Here is a 22902-nt window from a genome sequence, read left to right as displayed (position 1 = left end):
CTAACACCATTTCCCCCAATTTTAACAGCTTTAATGAAATATAATCAACATACTATAAAGTTTATCCATTTAATGTGTACCGTTCAGTGGTTTTTTAAGGATATTTACCTAGTTGTGCAATCATCACCACAATCCCATTTTAGAACATCTTATCATGTTCTAAAGAAAGAGACCCCAGAAGAAACTGTACCCATCAGCAGTGTCTCCTCGCCCCCACCACCGCAGCCCAGGCAACCGCTAATCTGCTTTGTCTCTTTAGATTTACCTATTCTGGGCACTTCTTACGTGGAATCACGTAATACATATTTTGCATGCGTGACTGGCTTCCTTTATTCACGTAATTTCTTGAGGTTTATTTATCTTGCAGTGTGCATCAGAACTTCATTTCTTTTTATTGCCAAATAATATTCTATTATGGCTATTACACGTTTTATTTTTTCATTAGATGATAGACATTTGGGTTGCTTCCACTTTTTGACCACTATGAATAATGCTGCTACACACATTCATGTACAAGTTTTGTGTGAATATATGTTTCAGTTCTTTTAGGGGTATACCTAGGAGTAAGCTTGCTGGGTCACATGATAGCTTCATGTTAAACTTTTGTGAAATTCCCAAAGTGTTTTCTAAAGTGGATTGGATACATTCCCATCGGAAATATCTGAGCCCCCAAATTTTAATGTTTCTGAAATAAGAGTACATTTATAATCTATGTGCATATTTAATATAGTAAATTGTCCTTTTACATTCAATATAATAATAAGTTATTTACTGAAACCCAACTAAATGTTAGGCATGCCTTACTTAATTCTCATTTACTCTGTAATAGAGGTATTGCCTTACTTTGTAGATGAGAAAACTGAGGTTCAGAAAATGGGCTGGAGTTGTATAGTTACCACAACTGCATGGTCCTAGTAGTAGCATTTAAACCTGAGTCAGTTATCTGTCAAAATCCAATTTTCTTCCATATCTTTATGCTATTGCTCAAAGTTGAGCAAAGGATAATATGTTCCTCCTATGAGTTCATAATCTTTGAGATAGATAAAGACATAAATATCTGAACACAAGTAAGGCTGAGATAAGTTTTCAGTAAGAGGAATTTTCTAAGTACTGTGAGGGGGTGGAGATAAATTTTGACAAAGGAAATCTTGGAAAGTATCTTGAGATAAGTAGGATTTAAGAGGGTCTCATTTGGAAGATATGAAAGAATATCTTCGATCAATGCTCCGAAACTATGCCATCCAATTTGTTGGCTGCTAACCACATGTGGCTGTTGAGCACTTGAAACGTGGCTAGTTTGGTTTGGAAAGTACTGTAAATATGCACTGGGTTTCAAAGACTATTAAAAAGGGAACTGCTGTGAATACACTGGCATTTAAAGACATTATTTTTAAGAACGTAAAATATCTCATTAATTTTTATATTGAGTATATGTTGACACTAATATTTTTCATATATTGGGTTAAATAAAAATATATTACTAAAATTAATGTCACCCAATGCTTTTTTTTTAAACCAACTGGTTGCTTGTAGGAGAATCTGTGTTTTCACTTCAGCATATTTTACATTGTGTAAATGTTGGTATTCTAGAGATTTCAACTGAGGAGCAATTCAAAGAGAATGGTGGCTGAGACCAAGGGTTTGGGGCAAACCCTGAACAGGGTGAATAGAAAGGCACCCATGAAAACTTCCCAGGTTAAGCAGAAAGGTCAAGTAATCTTGAAAATTACAAGTTTGTCTTTATTGACAGTGGATGATTTTTTTTGGCCCGTGAGTCATAAGGAACTAAAGGAAGGGCAGTCACAGTGACAACAAAAGTGTTTCCCAACTAAAGAAGATCTAGGGAAAGAAACAGAGACCTAACTTGTCGGGAGGAGGAATCATAAAATGCATCGATGAAAGTATGTAGACTGAGAAATAATATCCAAAAACTTATCCACACAAATCTTCCATTCTTTCTTTTTCTTGGGTCAGTCCCATCTTTAGACATTTCTTTTTCCTCCTTTCTTTCATAAAATGAGAGGAAATATAAACATCATAGTTTTAGAGAATACATAACAAGATACAAATTCCAAACTGGCCCCAAGAGGTATTTTAGAAGAGAAGCTTTGTTTCAGTGAGTAATAAACTGATCTGTGACCTGTGATCCAGTTTTTTAAAATATTTACGTCAGAATCACAATCTGCAATTAGAAACTGAACTAGCAACAAATAAAACAGATTGGTTTAAATTAGCCAAGGTAGTCAATTATAGCAAAGAAATTAAATATATTAAGCAATAATTAGCCTAAACATCATCCAGTGCCTTGAAAATCTTGCAAAAACTTGGTGTCTGTGTGCCTCCTGGGGACTCTGGACATTTTTTAATGAGGTCAGGCCAGATCCAATTAGGAAGCTCCTGAATGCTTTGGGGTTATAGTTTAATGAGTTATAGCAGTAATTTACTAAATGTTCCACTGAAGCTTCATGGAGATTATATTACAGATAGATAGCACAGGTCTATAGAACTAGCTGATTCGGATTTGCAGAAATAAACCATAAATAATAAGCCAACAATACACTGTCGATGCTAAATACTTAGTGGTATTATCTCAGCTAAAACGAGATTATAGGTCACTTTAATACTCTGCTTGAAAGTTATTTTTTATCAAACCTTGAATGCTTTCAAAGAATAATCTGTTAATTTTTCTGCATAAAAGACATTGGGTTGCAGGAGAGGGAAGCATTAAAAGTAAAAATCTAGGTTTCAGGCAGGGTGCAGTGGCTTACGCCTGTAATCCTAGCACTCTGGGAAGCAGAGGCAGGCAACCACCTGAGGTCAGGAGTTTGAAACCAACCTAGACAACATAGAAAAACCCCAAAACACAAAAATTAGCTGGGTATGGTGGCCAGCACCTGTAATCCCAGCTACTGAGGAGGCTGAGGCAGAAGAATGGCTTGAATCTGGGAGGCAGATGTTGCAGTGAGCAGAGATCGCACCACCGTGCTCCAGCCTGGGTAACAGAGTGAGACTCCATGAAAGAAAAGAAAAGAGGAAAGAAAAGGAAAAAGGAAAGGAAAAGAAAGGAAAGAAAAGGAAGAGAAAAAACAAAACAAAGAAAACAAAGAAAAAATTATCTAGGTTTCAGCTTCCACTGGGATACAACTGATCTGTGCTCAAAAGATAGGCTGGCTCAGTTTCTCCAGGGCATCTGCAGGCTCCACGATGGTGTGATAGTGGAAGGCGGGAAGGCAAGGGATGAGAAGTACAATGAGGGGAAATCTTGCACCAAAATCTCCAACCATGGAATAGGATGCTAGAAATGGATCAAGAACCATCACAAAGTTCAAAGACAGTGGCTAAATGCAATTAGACTTTCGTACTGCCTAAGCACTACCCTTTGTTTTTCTAACTTCTGTCTGTTTCTCTGTGGTTATTAGACCAGAAGTTGGGGGAAGCTTTAGTGTTGGCATGTGACTAACTCCACATTAAAGAGGGTCAGGAGGGAAGGCAGCATATAAGCAGCTCAGAAAAAGAGTAAGCATTGTACTATTCATATGTATCTACAAATATCTATGTATCTCTATGCATCCCATAACCTCATGTTGTAAACTTCAAATATCCACAACAAAATTTATGTTTAAAAGAAGATATTGGTACCATGTCATGTGCCTGTAATTCCAGTACTTTGGGAGACTGAGGCAAAAGGATCACTTGAGGCCAGGAATTCAAGACCAGCCTGGGAAACATAGCAAGAGCCCATTCCTAAAATTAAAGTTAAGCAAAAAAGAGAGAGGACCTGCAGGAAACATAGTGAGGCAAGCTGCCACTGAATATAAGCAAGAGCATGACATTGAAACAAGTCTCAGCAAGTGGACAGGCAAGCTGCACCTCAATGATATTTAAAGTATGAAGAAAAAGGCAAAGTAAGGTCTGGAGAGATCATTCCTTTCAGTGATTTACTTCCAAATTAAAGAAGTTGTTTGGTAATTTCAAATGCAATGAAGGTTTGTTTTTCCTGCCTTCCCAGGTTGCCATGGGTCTGGAGAGGTGATTAAATACAGGCAGCGGTTTCCAGCTAATGATGACTAAGGGAATAAAACAGTATTTCTACAACTTGAAATTCATGTATTATATAGAGTGTTTCTCCCTGCACTTTAAATGTGTAAGAATATGAAGATTAATGTAAATACATTTCTTTTTCCACTTTAAAATGGGTGGAAACAAGGATTCTCATCAATTGACATGGTCAGGAATATTCGTTCATCTTTCAGTCTCATTAGGTATAATTAACAATAGCCATCACATCAGGCAAGCTCTGGAATCTCAGTAGCTTAATATAATATGTTTCTCGTTTATTTTTGCTCCATCTCATGCAGGCAGGCAACCATCCTCCATGCTGTAGCTATGCTATCTGTGGCATGTGGCCCCCAACATTGGTACAACAAAAGAAGAGAAACAGGGGAGTCTTACGTGCCTTATCCCAGGTGGGACTCTGTCCTTGGAGTCACATGGCTCTAAAGTAAATGCAAGGGAGGTGGGAAAACTTGGCGAGGGCCGAGAACTGCCTCTCACCCAACTTTCTATAGAAGAGTAAATCAGCCAGATATAGACCTTGTAGGGGGGGAGTAAATAAGGTTTTCAAGGAAACCTTTCTAAAGGATAGTTTGAAATTGCTAAGCATAGCTGGAGACAAAGATAATGATTTCACACTTCATATCCTTACTCAAGGTCCAGGGTTGGGGCTTTGGCCCAGACAAGGAGCAGAAGGTAGCTGCTATGGCCCCATTTGACTTCAAATCTGGCTAGAATACAAGTTTCTCAACTTCAACTCCAATATCATGAAAACTAGACATTATTAGCTGGGCATGATGGCACACACCTGTAATCCCAGCTATTCAGGAAGCTAAGGCAAGAGAACTGCTTGAACCCAGAGGCAGAAGTTGCAGAGATCCGAGATCGCACCATTGTACTCCAGCCTGGGAAACAAGAGTGAAACTCCATCTCAAAAAAAAAAGAAAGAAAACTAGACATTACTTCCTTCTAGATTGAAAGGCTCTTATTGAAATACCAAATTTGCCTAAACTTTCCACATGAAAAAATTTACTTTCAGGTCTTACTTGATAGCAAATGTTTATTAACACTTGTAAATTAAAAATTCCTTGAAGACATTTAAAAACTACTGATATCTGTCTCCTATTTCAGACCAATAGAGTTTTAATGTCTAAAGACAGGCCCAGACAATGATTTTGTTTTTAAACAAGCTGGGTAACTCTCAAAGGCAGTTCAAGTTGAGAAGTTCTATTTTAGAAATAAAACCATCTCATCTCCCAGAAATTACCATTTTCTATTGGTTTTAAGTCTGAAAAGCTTTAAAAAGTATTAGTGCCTAATTGTGTATGCCTATGTGACAAACCTGAATGTTCTGCACATGTACCCCAGAACTTAAAGTCCAATTTTTAAAAAAGTATTAATGCCTAAAATCCACCTCAGATATTCTGATTTAACTGATTGTGTTGTGGGCGGGCTGGACTTGGGGAAAAAATTCTTCACGTGATTTTAATGAGAAGCCAAGTATAAGAACTGCCATTTGTGTCAACATAGCCATCCCTAAACCCCCTCACCAGACCAGAGGTGGCATGACCAAAATTGAGTTGAGGGGGAAAAGGGGTAGAATACGCACCATTGGTGCTGTCCGTGGTGCTGAAATGTTGTTGCAACGAGTTTTTATTAGCAACCATGGTGAGCATTTATTATGGTTTAAAATATTAAAATAGAAAATATTCTGCTGTTGCATATTTTTAATTGAGAGGCATAAATCTGCTAATCATAGAACTATAGTCCTATGGATTTCAGTTCAATATCATGGCTTGTTAAGAAAGAGAGATTGAGGGATATGATGAGGGAGGGTCAGGGAGAAGAGTAAGATGTTGAAAGAGGGTGATTTTCTGTTTATCCAGACATAGGGCAAAAATAAAGATAGTTATGACGTGTGCTCTTGGTAAATTCACATATTTTTATTTTTAGCTGATGCAGGGTACTGAATACTGAATATTTTTAAAGTTTAAATTAGCACAAATTTTTAAAACACCTAAATTTTTACATTCCATCTAAAACTCAAAAGTATAATATTTATAGTTTTATTTTCCTGCCTAACAAGATGGAGAGACTTTTTTTTTTAGAAAGAGTCTATTTTGAGAGTAACATCTTCGTCTTATGCTATGTAACAATACTGCCACTGAAGAGTTTCAGTTGGTGCCTTTGTGTAGCTTTATAAAAAAAAATGGGTCAACATGGTCATAACTCTCATGATTAAAGATGTCCAAGAGGTTAATGTTTCCAACCTTTCCCTCCACATTCCTTACATCATTACCACAATTAAGTTGCTGCATCAGTAATTTATTTACTGAAAACCTATGCTCATTTCCTCAATTTTGTACAGAGATGCTCTATGTTCCATCCAGCAATGACTTGGTAACAAAAAGTTTAAAAAGTTAAAAAAAAAAAAAGAATGTCATACACCTTTCCCAATTTATGATGACTGTTCTCAAAAACAGAGCAAATGTTTTCCAGGGTAAATGACATTATGAAAATATGAGCCTGATACGCTAACCTGAAAACGTCAAATATTTGAATCCCATGGTATCAGCAAATAGCTCAGAAATTTATGCCTGTTCCTTGCTAAGCTCTAGCATTTTCCTTGAGGTAGTAGTATGGGCAAGCACGGAAATCTAATAAATCACACAGAAAACAGTTTGTAGCAGTTATACTCCTATTTTCTGCAAGCAACTGAAAATTAAGGGCTTTAGGCTAGACACCAGAGGTGCTTGCTAATATACAGCTCCACAGGCTATTTGAAAAGTTAGTGGGGAAAAATGTCTCTCATCTTAAATTAAAATTACTCAAGAACTCATTTTACTTATAACGAACCTAAATGAGCTTGGACACCTGAATTTACTGCTTTGGGGAAAAGGAGAGTAAGTTACTGCCCCACACTTTCTTAAACACTGTGCATTCCAAAGAAAGAATTCCAGATAAATCCTATGTTCCCCTAAATGAAAGTTCAGAGCTTTACCAATTTGCTTAGTATAACAGTAAAATAGAGGTCAGCTCTCAGACCCTGCTTCATCCTTCATCTATCTAGATATTTATCCAGCAGGTCTCATAAACTCAAGTTTTAGTGGGTTCAGGTCAAGATGCTTCAAAAACAAACATGTCTGATCATCCTACAAGTATGGGGCAGCCCTCTCTCTAGGACTGTCACCAGTGAGACATGACTTCTATTCATCAAAGAGGCTTTCAAGAGCCAGTTTACCATCAACACTTAGAGAATCATTTTAGCACAGCCTCCTTAAACGTCTGATATTCAGAACCTTCCTATTTACTGACCACTTTCAATGAGGGCTCTGTAGAATCGAGAAGCAGGAAGACAGGAGCTGCAGGAGGTACTTTGGAATGGTTCTTCTCATCAAATGGCCTCAAAACCTGTTCCCCAAGAAGTCATTTTTTTATGGAAGTGAACAAAGAAATCCCAGCTACTCTAGGAGGCTGAGGCAGGAGAACTGCTTGAACCAGGGAATCAGAGGTTGCCATGAAGGGAGATAACGCCACTGTGCTCCAGCCTGGAGACAGAGTAAGACTCCATCTCAAAGAAAAAAAAAGAGAAAAAAAGAAATCATAAATACTCCTCTCTCACCATTTAACAGTTAGTATTACTGTAGCATGAAGATATTCATCATCAGAACCCACAGACAATAGGTCAAGTGTTGTAGAATGAAATGATAAATGATCATAGCAACAAGATTAAGTCTTGGCTGGGTACAGTGGCTCACACCTGTAATCCCAGCACTTTGAGGGGCTGAGGTGGGCAGATCATGAGGTCAAGAGATCAAGACTGTCCTGGCCAACATGGTGAAACCCTATCTCTACTAAAAAAAAATATATATATATATATAAATTAGCTGGGCATGCTGGCACACACCTGTGGTCCCTACTTGGAAGGCTGAGGCAGAATAGCTTTAACCGAGGAGGTGGTGGTTGCAGTGAGATTCTGCCCTTGCACTCCAGCCTGGTGACAGCATGAGACTCTGTCTCAAACAAACAAACAAACAAAAAAGATTGTCTTGCTTGGCTTTTATCTGAGGATCATTGGGCCTGCCCTGCCTCAGGAGCCCTGTGATTTCAATCTCTCACACAACTCTAGAAAACTTACATCTAAGGCTAATGACAGTTTTATATTGCTTGAGAAAACTTGTTTAGAGCTTGCTTGATATTATGCTTCCAATATGAGTCAACTACTGGTACAGATACAATGGTGAAAAATATCAATCTGGAACTTGAAAAGTTTAATCACGGGTTGCTACAACCTTGAGATATAGGTGAGTACCATATGTCTTAAAACTCATAAAATTTAAAAAATTGGATGAAGATTAAGAAAATACGTTCATGCAAATCTTTTCATAGCCTCAGTTTAAAGACTGTTCTTGCAATGTTTATCCCACTCAAAACCTTATCCTCATATTTCCCATACTATAGTTTATTTAAAACCTTATTTCTACACAAATTTTGTCCCTATGAAGAGGTGGGCTTCAAATACAAAGAAGATTCTTTACTGTAAAAAGGAATGAACCAGTTGGGTAAGGGGCAGAGACAGTAAGTACACTTAGAATACTGAGATCCAGTCTTCATTAATGATAAGACCTTCTACTTGGTGGGCATCCAAAACACAGACCTGTGGGCCTAACACTCTGGCCCTTATCTCGGACTATAGAGCAATGCTGGCTATGACGTCTGGGCAACTGCTGGGCCACTGCCTCCACCCTATTCTCCAGGCCAGTTAGCCCTGGGAGGCTGGCAGCGAGCTTCCCAAGATGGGATAAGGATGTCTGTACCCAGGATCTCTGAGATGTAGGGCACCAGTCCCACCCTCTGTCAAGCCTATAAAGTTGGAATACTGGAGCATGTGACTGGTCCTCAAGCACTGGGAACAAATAAGGGTCTTCACTTTAAGGCTGGGCACAACTGAATGTGAAGGAGCAGAGCAGGTGGCGTTGACGATTCTCTTCAGAGGAGAAGACGTTGCCAACAAACACCTCAACTATTCCCCCACACCCATAGGCTACTGGGAATAGACACTCGCTGGTGGGGGTGGGGGTGGGGGTGTGTAGGGAAGGGGTTGCCTCAGGTGCCGCAAGTCCTGCCCTTCATCAACAAGAGACAAAGATTTGGAACCAGAGACTAGCTGCTTGTCCGAGCTGATACTGGTTCCAGTTTCATGATCAGTCAATGACCTTGAGGTAGATTCTTTTAACTTCCCCCAAATCCTGTTTCTCCAGTTTTATAAAGTGATGCTAACTTTGCAAATTCAAAGGAAATCTTGATGTCTGCAAGTCCCTGGTCTTGAGCTTTTCAAAGACCCACTCCTCCTCCTTCGGTCATTTAAAGTTACTTTCTATAGCCATGCCAACGAGACTCTACATTTTCTCCCAGATAGACATTTCCATGACACTCTCACCAAGATGCAAAAATAGGCTCGATTTTATGTTTCCTTTAAGTCTGCTGACTCATTTATTTAAGTCAATGGAAGTCTTAACTTGTTCAGTTGTGATGTGCTTGGACAGAAATTACTGCTATTATAAGAGTGATGATTTTGCACTTTCCAGTGATGCCCCTTGCTAGGTTATTCATTTCTATCCTTCTCCACATTCCTCTTGGGGGCACACTGGCATCTCATTATTTAGTCATTCAAAATCTATTAAGCACCTATTATGAACCAGGGCTTTGGGAATCTTTGCCTTCTTCTGGCAATTTTTAGGTGGGTTGGAAATATTCTGGACCCACTTGTGGCTTCCTTCCATTCTCATTTAATATATAGCCCATCGCTAGGGTGACTCTATGTCCTGGTTTGCCTGAAACAGTCCTAGTTTGTGCCTGTGATGCAAGCATAGCTCTCAATCATGCCCATCTGGGTCACAGACCATGCTGGGTTGCCACTTCTACTATAATGCCAGCCCCTTAGGTCTCTGCAAGGCCAGATGATGCTCCAGAATGGGAGATAAGTTGATTTGGGAGCAGATTGGATCCAGCTTCATTCAACATTACTAGTAGTTATCTGATAAAGATAAAACCCAATTATCTAGGTGCAATTTACACTGACGTGTCATGCCTAACATGGGAAGGAAGACAGTTCCAGGGGAAAGCTGCCATTGTGGACAAGTTATCTAGCCTTCTGTTCCAGAAAATCCAGCACAGCATCACAGGCGTAAGATCATCAACCCATACCAGATAGCTGCACCATCAGCATGGCTGTGGGTCAGCTTAAGGTGAAGTTTCCATCATTGGTTCCACCAGATGTTCCTATTAAAAAATATCAGTGAATCTTGGGTTTGCACCAATGATATGTTCAGGCTCTCCCTGCTTAACTTTGGCTGACCTCCTGTCAGCCAGGCATTCACACGGTTTCCTCATCACTCCTCTTCCCAATACTATTCCCACTCCTCCAGATGTTCCAAATATCATACACAAATGAGCAGGGCCACAGTGGCAGTGCATGCAATGTGCTGCTGCCACCAAGATGTGGTGCATGATGCCTGGATGCTAGACTAGTTGCATCTCATGAGAGAAGTTTGTGTTGTACCAGTGCATGCCTTGGTAATACATATGCATGCAAATAATACAAAAGGATGTCTTTTTTTTAAAAAAAAAAACTACTGACAAGTTGCTCTAGTAGCCCAAAGAAGTGAAGGAGAAAGCACCGGCCTCACTACTCAGACATTGATTTCTCCAGATGTTTCAATGCTTCATAATACAATAAAGTCACAAAAAAGTAGTGCCCACTTTTACTCAGACTATCTCAGTTTAAACTATAAATGACATGGTCATTCTGAGAATAACTAGATCTATCTGCAGTTCTCATATTCTTTAAGTAGAGTGCGTTTATTGAAGGGATGTGGGAGGGAAAAGAGTCCCGTTTACAGGGACCACATGAAGCATTAGTTATGTGCTAGGCTGAGACGGACTGCAAGAGAAAACCACGAAGCTCACTGCCATCTTTTAAGAATCATGTCTGGAATCAGTTATTTTCAGAGAGAGCTAACAGAGAGGTTGACAGCATAGACTCCATAGCCAGGCCTCCTGGCACCACCTTTTCCTAGCTATGGGCAAGTCATCTAACCTCTCTGTGCCTTGGATTCCTAATGTGTGAAATGAAGATACTACTACTACCTACTTCATGTGGTTGTAAAGATAACATGAGTCAATGTACCTGGTACATCCAAACTGCTAATGTGTTTTCTGCCACAAATGATTGCCCTGGATTCAGATCCAAATCCAAAACAACTACACAGGGGCTGGACGCAAGGGAGGTCAACTTTCAATGGAATTTTGGTGCAAAAGACAGGTTTGGATATTGGCAAAATTAGCCCATTCGGATTCTTTTAGGAAGTAAATGCTTGATAAACAAGGCAGGTCACTCAAGTTTGGCCCAGTCACAGAATCCTTAGGACCCAGGGTAGCTGAATGCCCAGAAGAAGCAATCTTCCATTCCACATTCCTGTGGATGCTTCTTATCATCTCTCAACATCCAACTTCATCTGTTGGTGGCTTTCCTCTGTCACCTTAAATAAATACAGGAGGACAGGCCAAGCCTAATTCACAGAGGAAGTGGTGCATGAAAAATATTCAACCTCAGAACCTCGACATCAACAGGAACCTTCTTCTTCCAAACTCTTAAGGTGTAACATCTTTCTCTTCAATCGCAACTTCAGATCAATCCAGCTCCCTAAAGCTCATAAATGCCTTGGGCTCCTTGAAGCCTCCATTGCTTCCCAAATTATTTTTTTCTCCGTCTTCATTTTCCTTTCTCCACAGCCTGGATCATGTGTTCTGTCACTGTAATGCCCTTTAAGCAACACTTTACTTTTACCTCCCAGTGTTTTCTACCCAAGGCACGAAAGCTTCCAATCCTGGACTGATACCACTTGGCACAAGAAAACCCCAGAGAAACTGCAGAATACTTTAGGTTTATGCTGCTACTCAATGACAGTCCACAACTTCAGTGGGTCCTCACTGGTGTGCTTTCCTTTCTTTGGTCTAACTCACTAGCCTCCCACCTTCATCCCTGTCCTCTACAACGTTACCAATCTCTCCCCCTCCCATACTAGCTTCCACCAGGCATGGAACCCCTGTTTGAGAGACACTGACCCCCAGGATAGAGTCCAATCTCCTTATCCACTGTCCATCAGCCTCCCGTGAGATCTTGTCCATTATCTTGAACTTGCAGTTTGCCATCACTCTATGCCAATTTGCATGCCCATTTTGCATAAGTGAATTTTTTTTCACTTCTCTCCAGTCCACCAAATATTTCTGAACTTTTCAGACACAACCCCCTCCACTCCCTCATCCCAGCTGCCACAAGATTTAATCATTTGTTCCAGTCTTATGACTTGACACCTCCTGTCACCGGTCCGATATACAGACTGATAATAGGCAGCCACGGTTACATTGTGCAACACCTCCTGTTGTTGTACACGTCTCTGTGGTTGCCTAACATGGGTCTGTATATCTGTACTTGCCACAAGACACTGGGCTCTGTAAAGTCAAGGACCTGGTCTCTCTCATCTTTCTCTGCTCAGGGAACTGGGAAGTCTCCAGGAGACACTCAAAAACCATTGACTGGTTGATGGGAACCTCACTCTCTGAGGCAGAGTTTGATTTTCACACCTGTACCCAGCTATGCTAAATCAAGATCCCCACTGATGAATGCAGTGCTAGCATCTGAAATTGTGGGTGAAATTGCAAATATAGCAGAAGGATGCTCAGAGACTTCCACAGCAGCACTCACTGCTGCAAAGCTCAGTGTCTAGAAACGTGCACAAGAACTTCACCCTATCTCTAATTGGCCTAATTCTCCCAAACAAATGGAGATACAACACAGTCTTTGTTTTGTGAATCTGTTCGGGAAATGCAAGCCAGACATTAAAGACTGAGTTCGGGCCTAAGGGGCTGGGAGCAGAGAAGAAAACAATCAAGGAAGACAAGAAAGCATTCAATTTACTCCAGAGGTCATTAGAGCTTCAGCTAAAAAGGCAGCTAAATAGCAGGCAGCCGGGAAATGTGGAATAGCTCTGGCAGCAGAAAACTCCGGTTCAAGGCATCTGGACTCCTGACTCCCGCCTCCAAAACAAAGGACTTCTCTGCAAGTTCACGAAGTTCCGGTAAACCTCTGTTCGGAATTTTAATTGTTTTGCTTTATGCTCTCTTTGATTGAGAGGTTGGGACTGTTTAAAACTCTTTTCAGATGATTTCTGTTTGACTCCTTACTGTCCTACTTCTGCGTGTGCGTATGAGAGATGCCAAATAGCCTAACTGCTGTGTCTACAAGCTTGAGATCCCCATCATCTCTCCAAGCTTGGGGCCCTCCACCCGACTCCCCGTCTCCAAAAAATCCTTGGTCAGCCCCTAAACTAATGTTTCTAAAGCTTTTCTGTGCATACCACCTGGGGATCTTGTTAAAAATACAGAGTACATCTGACTCGGTACATCTGGGGTGTGGTCTGCAAGACAGCATTTCTAACTCGCTCCCAGCCAAAGCCATTGCCACTGGTCTGAGGACCACTCCTGGAGTAGAGAAGCAAGGTTCTACCCCTCCACTAGTGGACCCAAAAGACATCACCCAAGAGACAAACAAGCTGCTCCACTGATCTGCAGCAAGAAAGTCTTTGAATTTTATGTTAAATTTATCTAAAAACAAAGAATCTCAACAAACACAGCTAACCTCACTTGGTCTGTCAGATGACCTCCCGACAAGTTGTGAAAAGGCGTACTGAGAAAAAAGTAAAACTAAAATTCTGCAACTCAGAAAAGTAGACAGCAGTGGACTCACATATTCATTCCCATTCGGCTTACTGCTTAAACAGTGCCAAGAAACCGCAAAAGGTAACATTAAGAATCTACCTCCACCAATCAAAGGTGGTTTAACAGTTCAAAATGATAATGAAGATTATTTGGAATATGGGCTTATAGTCATCTTTAATGATAACCTTGACAGTATATTGCATCTGAAAATACTATATGCTTATGATTTTAAAGTAATAAACCCTAATTTGAAGAATACATATGCAAACATGAGTTTACTGATGGGGTGTACAATCAAAGTTTGGAGACCGCTGTTCTATACTACCAGCGTGGCTTCCCCTGCACTGGAGAATAAACATCCCTCGAATTGACTCCCCCACCCCCAACCCACCCTGCCTCCAGTCCTGTGATCTACCCTCCCACTCCCCACCACCCCAACCAATATTTCAGCTGAAGCAGTAGCAGGAAGAACCAGCAATCCCAAACTCAGATGACTGCAAGGTGCAGGGAGGTGTTACAGGAAAGGGGCCCGGATCCAGGCCCCAGGAAAGGGTTCTTGGAGCTCACACAAGAAAGAATCGAGGATGAGTCCATAGAGTAAAGCAAAAGCAAGTTTATAAAGAAAGTAAACAAATGAAATAATGGTTACTTCATAGCCAGAACAGCCACAAGGGCTGCTAGTTGCCCTATTGCCCAACCCTGCTTTTTTTTTTTTTTTTTTTTTTGAGGTGGGATATTGCTCTTGTTGCCCAGGCTGGAGCATAATGGCATGATCTCGGCTCACTGCATCCTCCGCCTCCCAGGTTCAAGCAATTCTCCTGCCTCACACAGCCTCCCAAGTAGCTGGGATTGCAGGCATGCCACCACGCCCAGCTAATTTTTGTATTTTTAGTAGAGACGGGATTTCTCCATGTTGGTCAGGCTGATCTCTAACTAGTTGCCCATTTTTATGGTTCTTTCTTGATTATATACTAAACAAGGGGTGAATTATCCATGCCTCCGCTTTATAGACCATATAGGGTAATTTCCTGACGTTGCCATGGCATTTGTAAACTATCATAGTGCTGGTGGGAGTGGAGCCGTGAGGACCATCAGAGGTCACTCGTGGCTGTTTTGGTTTTGGTGGAATTTAGCCAGCTTCTTTACTGCAACTTGTTTTATCAGCAAGGTCTTTATGACCTGTATCTTATGCCAACCTCCTATCTCATCCTGTGACTTAGAATGCCTAACCGTCTGGGAATGCAGCCCAGTAGTTTCAGCCTTATTTCACCCAGATCCTATTCAAGATGGAGTTGTTATGGTTCACACGCCTCTGACAGAGGGATCACAGAATCTTAAAGTGGGAAGAGTGCGTACAAGACCAGAATATGCCACCCTGAAATATGACCGTAGGAGACCAGAATATTCCATCCCAAAATACGCCTTTTAGACATAAGAATTATTTTGAGCTGATTATTTTGAGAAACTACAGACACAGAAGTTCTGAACACAGACTCGAAGTTTCCTTTTGTAAGGGAATTTTATATCTGCAAAGAAAATCTCCGTTTGTAAGAGTGTCTCCCTCTCTGTATCAGGAAGAGAAGGGTGACTCACTACAGCCTCTTATCAATGAAGAAAGCACAACTTTAAAAGCTGCATAACAAACCTTACCCTTCTTTACCATGCTTTTCCTGGGTAGCTCCCCGTAACTGGACTTCCTCCCAAACCCTTGTGACCATTTCTCTGACCACTGCTCCAATGGCATGATTCCAGCCTCCTGGCCTCTGATCTCTGAATGTGACCTGCTTTGCCTATATGCCTCTGAAGGTATGGAGCACAAAGTTGAATTCCTCACCCAAAGTGTGGTATGATCAGCACAGAACAACACAGGTTTATCACCTCCTTTTTTTCAGATAGTATATCTCTGCTAATACAGCCTGGGATGTCTATCCAATAAATCCCCTAAATGTTTTCATTGGTACTTATCCTCTGCTACATCTTCCTCATTCATAATTCCAGATTTCCCTCTTGGACTGTGGGAGGTTTTTAGGCCTTTATGTTGTTAAATTTCATTTCTTTTTTTTGAGACGGAGTTTCGCTCTTGTTAGCCAGGCTGGAGTGCAATGGCGCGATCTCGGCTCACCGCAACCTCCGCCTCCTGGGTTCAGGCAATTCTCCTGCCTCAGCCTCCTGAGTAGCTGGGATTACAGGCACGCGCCACCATGCCCAGCTAATTTTTTGTATTTTTAGTAGAGATGGGGTTTCACCATGTTGACCAGGATGGTCTCGATCTCTTGACCTCGTGATCCACCCGCCTCGGCCTCCCAAAATGCTGGGATTACAGGCGTGAGCCACCGCGCCCAGCTAAATTTCATTTCTTATTCTTTAGTATTACCTTCTCATGCCTGTAGTGTATTCTTGTTTTTGCCTTCCCAGAATGTTTGCCCTTCTCTCTGTAACAGCATCTCTATGTCTTTTCCATGCAGTCTTAGTGGTGCTAACCACCAAGTGGCTTGCCTTGTTCTGACCTAGGCACTGAATACTCCTACGGGAGACTAAACAGCCACTCTCCCCGCTGAAATCAGGACACAAGAACTGAAAGCAAAAGCAACAGATACATTGTTTACTCCCACTATCCAGAACCCCAGGGCATCTTTTCCACAAATCAGTTGTTCAGCTTTTCTTTCAATTCCATGAGCTCCCCATCCTCAGTTTCCTATTGTCGCTGTAACAAATCACTACAAACTCAGTGGCTTAAGACACCAATTAAGGATCTAGCATCCAAAATACATAAAGAGCTCTTTTTTCACATATATCCATCATAAAGACCTCTCACAACAACAAAAAGACAAACAGCCCTAAAATGGTCTTAAATACAGATTTTCTCAAAAAAGATATATAAACAGCCAACAAGCACATGAAAAAATGCTTGACATCTTAATCATTAGGGAAATGCAAATACAATTCAGAGTGAGGTGCTAGTTCACACCCACTAGTGAAGTGGTATAGTTGTCTGGGGTAAATACCTGAGGTTCCTCATCCCACACCAAGGAAATCAACAAGAAGTGAGTTTAAGAGCAGAGGTCTAATAGGTGAAAGAAAGAGAACAGCTCTCTCCCCTGCAGAGAGAGAGGCGCCTGAGTGCATCTTCTGGTGCATGGCAAAGCGCACAGGGGGGTGGGGGCGGGGGGTTTATACCTGAGCTTGAGGAGGCAGTGTCTGATTTATACAGGGCCCAAAAATTGGTAGGACCAGGTGTGCCATTTACATAGCGAGTGAAGAAGCTGGCCACTCCACCCTAACCTTTTGTTATGCAGATGGTTCTCTACCTGGTCAGCGCCATGTTGCCTGTTCCTTCACTGTACATGTAGTTGACAAAGAAAAAAAAAAGATGGAGCCTCCATGCTGAACATGCCTGGTCCCTATGCTACCGCCCTTTCCTATTGGCATAGCTGCCAGCATTCACCAGCTTGCGCATCTATGTCTGCAGCTCGATTTTACAGCCTGCTTTTTTTTTTAAGAAAAGAAATGAGGGCTACTTTTTATTAAAACGAAAACCTGGCCAAGGACTCTTACCCTCGCTATCTGCCTAAATAATTTCTTTCTAGCTCCTGTATCATGTGGATAGCTAGACTTAAAAAAAAAAAAAGAAAGAAAGAAAAGAAAAAGTGTTGATGAAGATGTGGAGAATTGGAAACTTTATGCATTCCAGTTATTTGGTGGGAATGTAAAATGGTTGAGTTGTTATGGAAAATAGTTTGGCAGTTTCTCCAAAAGTTAAATATAGAATTAGCACATGACCCAGCAATTCCACTTCTAAGCATATATATCCCCAAGACTGAAAGCAGATACTGAAATTGGTAGCTATACACACATTTATGGCAGCACTATTCCCAATAGCCAAAATGTAGAAACAGCCCAAATATCTACATCAATCAATCAACAGCTCAAGATACTGTGGTATTTATATACAACAGAATATTATTCAGCCATGAAGAGGAATGAAGTACTGATACATGCTACAACATGGGTGAATTTTAAAACATTTGCTAAGCAAAAGAACCCAGACGCAAAAGGTCACATATTATATGATTCCATTTGTATGAAATATCCATAGTGACAGAACGCAGATGGGTGGTAACCTGCGGGAGGTGGGATAGAGGGCTGGAGCCACTGCCTAGTATGTATGGAGTTTCTTTCTGGGCTGATGAAAATATTTCGGACCTAGAGTGTTTGCATAATACTGTGAATATACTAAACGCCACTGAATTATTTGCTTTAAAATGGTTGATTCAGTGAATTTCACTGCAACTGAAACATATGCACACGTGCACACACATACACACACGAATTTATTCTCTCATAGTTATGGATTTCAAACGTCCTAAAACCTAGGGGTTGAAGGGCTCTGTTACTTCTGGAGGCTCTAGGAGAGGCTTCATTCAGTGCCTTCTTCCAGCTTCTAGAGGCCATCTGCCTTCCTTGGCTTTGGCCCCTTCCTCCATCTTCAAAGCCAGCAGTAACTTCAAATTCCTTTCTCAGTGACATCTGTTTCAGTCATCACATCGTCTTTTCTGATGCTGCCCCTCCTGTATCCCTCTTACAAGAACCCTTGTATTATGTTGGTTCTACCTTAATAGTCAAGAACACTCTCCCCATTTCAAGATCCTAATTCCACCTCCAGAGTCCCTTTTGCCACGTCAAGTTACATATTCACAGTTTTCAGGGATTTGGAGGTAGACATGTTTGGGGGGCTAGTACTCCATCCACCACACCCTGACATCCCTTCAATGAACTCCTTTTCTTCCTTCAGTTAGCCAGTGTCTGTTGCTTGCAATCACAGAACATTAATCAATAAAATACTTTGTTTTTCAGCAGTATATTTTGAATGAATGAAGAATGTGAAAGTAACAAGCAGGACTTGGTGATTTCTTGATCTCAATGGAGAATGACTAAGGAAATCTGCAGGAATTTCACATTTAGCACAATGCTTTCCCCGGGAGCACAGAAGCCTGGAGAGCAGATGCTTAGGAAGTGTCTGACAGCTGAATGAATCACAGGGTGAGAAGAGATGGAAAGTTTAAAGCCTTTAATCAGAGAATATAGAAGCAGAGATAAGACTGAACAGAGGGGAATGAGGAAGCAGGAAAATGTATTTCATATAAAGATCTAAGTTAGAAGGCAGGTTAGCAAACATAGCATAAAGTTGCTAATCACCCTTCTTTGTCAGGTGACACCCTCCTACTGTCAAGCCTGATTCTGAGTCAGAGGTCACCTCAGCCCCAGGAAGTCCTTCTGATGTTCCCAGACAGAATCAGCAGCTTTTTGTGTTCCACAAATATATATTGGGTGCTTACTGTGTTGCCCTGAACAACTGCAGTGGCAGAAAATTCTTCACAAGAAGGAACCTGCTTTTGCCACTGTCTAAAAGTGTTTGGGACACGTTGCGGGGGTTCACATGCTAGCCACATTTTTAAGAGCCAAGGGCCAACACAGCTAAAAAGAACTGTTTGTTTTAGACATTAGCATTCAAAGGCATCTTAATTTATATTCCATTTCATACAGACTCTTCAATATATTTTTAAAAATCAAGCTTGGAATCACAGCACTTTTGTGTGCCCCTGGAATCCATTTTAGCTCAGTAACTTTTAGGACCAGTTTACCAAAAGCTGGCATTGGTTTTCACAGGTGCATTTCTTGCAAGCCAATAAATGCTCACCTGCAGGGACATTCTAGCTATCTGGTGGGCCAGGCCACTTCATTTCCCAAGCCTCTTGAGGAAGGCGTTTGACTTTCTGCCTCAGACAAACTCAGTATCACCAATTCATTTGACTTTGACTTATACATTTTATTCATTCAAAACAGAGTGTGCTAGTTTTTTTTTTTTTTATTAGGAAGTCAGGGTTCCTGGAAGAGCAGAGAACACTCTTTGTTCAGCGTATCACCTTAGGGTTCAGGTATCACTTATATGTCATTCTCAAAAGCCATCGCATGAGTCAGCCCTGTCTTTGCAGGTACGTGTTTGTCGAAAGGGGAGAAGGCTGTTTGCTGATCCAGGGTGGAGAAACCTCTGAGAGTAGTTGGATATTCCCTTTTTCCTCCACCCTTGGGTTATGGCTGATAGTCAGTACACAATGGGTAAACCACAGGTTGCCTAAAGCAACCATGGTAGTCAGAGTTGACTGCAAAAGCATATTGGTCATTTGGATGGCAACCCTGGTATTTAGTTATGACCCTCCAGGTCACTGCCTTCCATACCAAGACCTTGACTTCCTAAAACAATGTACTACAAACTATGTCTTTTATAATCAGGGAAACATCAAATAAGAGTAAAATCAATGCCCCTTCTCCCCTTAAAGGATAAAGAAACCAGTACAAAGTCAGGTTTGTTTTGTTTGGTTCTGTTTTGAGATGGAGTTTCACTCTGCTGCCCAGGCTGGGGTGCAGTGGCGCAATATCGGCTCACTGCAACCTCGGCCTCCAAGGTTCAAGAGATTCTCCTGCCTCAGCCTCCTGGGTAGCTGGAACTACAGGTGCCTGCCACCATGCCCAGCTAATTTTCGTATTTTTAGTAGAGACGGGGTTTCGTCATGTTGGCCACGCTGGTCTTGAACTCCTGACCTCAAGTGATTCACCTGCCTTGGCCTCCCAAAGTGCTGGGATTATAAGTGTCAGCCACCGTGCCTGGCCCCAAGTCAGTTTTAAGCTCAGCAAAACTCCCCATCATTTTCCTAACCTTTGTGATCAAGTCCTAAGAAATTTCTTCCTATAAAACAGTTTTGACAGAATGCTGGGAAGATGGCCGCCTAAGAACAGCGCAGGACTTCAGCTCCCAGTGAAAGTGCAGAGGGTGAGTGGATGCCGCATTTCCAGACGAACTCTTATTGCCCACAGACCAGGAGATACCCAGGCAGAGGGGTCGCCAGCGTCGCAGTCCCAACCGGTGCGGCTGTTTTGGCCCCCGCGGGGCTGATTCCGCCCGCGCGGCTGCTGTGACCACGCCCTGTTGCTGCGGTTCTCTGTACAAAAGCCACTGGTCTGGGAGCCCTCTTAGCTGGCGAGCAGAGCCCTGAGACGGCAGAGTTGCCCAGTCAGCTGAAATAGCGAGTCAGGCCAGGAGATTCCTAGGCAAAAAATCCGCCCGGAGCCGGCACCGCAATTCGAGCCGACTCCGTGAGTCGCAGCACGGGAGATCCCGGCGCCTTTTCAACAAGCGACCAGAAGGCAGGGTCGTTCAACTTAAAAGAAAAGACTCTGAGTCAGGGAGCCAGGTGATCAGGCTCGGTTGGTCCCACCCCTCCACCCCCAACAACAACGAAAACAAAAACAGTAATTGGAAACCCTCTGGGTTGAGCCCTTCGAACCAAGCACAGCTGAACCGGGACCCTCCGGCTCGGTGGGGGAGGGGCTTCCGCCATTACTGAGACTCTCCACGGCTACGGAGGCAACCCGCCGTTGCCGAGGCAACCTGCCACAACAGAGAGAGTCCGCCATAACAGAGGCGGGGCCACCATTGCCGAGACAGTTCTAACTACCCCTTATAAAAAGGACTACAGGGAAGAGCTCAGGGCAGCTGGGCGGAGCCCACAGCAGCTCAGCAAAGCCCCTGCGGGCAGGCAGAGGCTAGGCGTGCTGCTAGCTGGGCGGGTCAGACCTGAAAGAAAAATAAAAAAAAAAAAAGGCAGTAGTGCAACGGAATCTCATAAAGCTCCAACTCCCTGGGACAGAGACAGACAACAGGTGGATAAACCCACAAAAATGGGAAGAAACCAGCACAAAAAGGATGAAAACTCCTGAAACCAGAGCACCTCTCCTCCTAAAAGGGATCACAACTCCTCACCAGCAAGGGAACCAGACTGGATGGAGGAGGAGGGTGATGAAATGACAGAATCAGACTTCAGAAGGTGGGTAGTAAGAAACTACAGTGAGCTAAAAGAACATGTTCTAACCGAACGCAAAGAAAAGAGGAAGCTTGAAAAAAGATTGGACGAACTGCTGACGAGAATGGACAGCATAGAAAGGAGTATAAGTGAATTGATGGAGCTGAAAAACGCAACACGAGAACTTCGTGAAGCATGCACAAGCTTCAACAGCCGAATTGACCAAGCAGAAGAAAGGATATCAGAGGTCGAAGATCAACTCAATGAAATAAAAAGAGAAGGCAAGAACAGAGAAAAAAGCGCAAAAAGGAATGAACAAAATCGTCAAGAAATGTGGGACTATGTGAAAAGACCTAATCTACGTCTGATAGGTGTACCTGAATGTGATGAAGAGAATGAATCCAAGCTGGAAAATACTCTTCAGGATATTATCCAGGAAAACTTCCCCAACCTAGCAAGGCAGACCAATACTCAAATCCAGGAAATACAGAGAACACCACAAAGATATTCCTCAAGAAGAGCAACCCCAAGGCACATAATCATCAGATTCACCAGGGTTGAAATGAAAGAGAAAATGCTAAGGGCAGCCAGAGAGAAAGGTCGGGTTACCCACAAAGGGAAGCCCATTAGACTCACAGCAGATCTCTCAGCAGAAACTCTACAAGCCAGAAGAGACTGGGGGCCAATATTCAACATCCTTAAAGAAAAGAACTTTCAACCCAGAATCTCCTATCCAGCCAAACTAAGCTTCATAAGTGAAGGAAAAATAAAATCCTTTGTGAACAAGCAAGCACTCAGAGATTTCATCACCACCAAACCTGCCCTACAAGAACTCCTGAAAGAGGCTCTACACATATAAAGGAACAACCAGTACCAGCCACTCCAAAAACACACCAAATGGTAAAAGAGCATCAACACAATCAAGAATCTGCATCAACTAACCAACAAAACAGCCAGGTAGCATCAAAATGACAGTATCAAATTCACACATAACAATACTATCCCTAAATGTCAATGGACTAAATGCCCCAATCAAAAGACACAGACTGGCAAATTGGATAAAAAGCCAAAACCCATCAGTGTGCTGTATCCAGGAAACCCATCTTACATGCAAGGATACACAAAGGCTCAAAATAAAGGGATGGAGGAAGATCTACCAAGCAAATGGAGAGCAAAAAAAGGCAGGAGTTGCAATTCTCATCTCTGATAA

The 22902-nt window shown here is 42.0% G+C and overlaps 1 protein-coding gene and 1 pseudogene across 1 annotated transcript in view; one reads left to right on the top strand and one right to left on the bottom strand.

Annotated features, from left to right (window-relative positions):
- Positions 1–22902, bottom strand: part of LOC101042720 (guanine nucleotide-binding protein subunit alpha-14) — a 206389-nt gene that overhangs the window by 128287 nt on the left and 55200 nt on the right. The gene's annotated exons all lie outside the window — the stretch shown is intronic.
- Positions 9991–10410, top strand: LOC120360712 (nuclear transport factor 2 pseudogene; annotated as a pseudogene).

The sequence above is a fragment of the Saimiri boliviensis genome, chromosome 2, assembly GCF_048565385.1.
Source record: "Saimiri boliviensis isolate mSaiBol1 chromosome 2, mSaiBol1.pri, whole genome shotgun sequence".
In the NCBI taxonomy this organism is placed as follows: Eukaryota; Metazoa; Chordata; class Mammalia; order Primates; family Cebidae; genus Saimiri; species Saimiri boliviensis.
The sequence above is the reverse complement of the archived record's forward strand: the minus strand, read 5'-3'. Positions and strand labels throughout refer to the sequence as shown.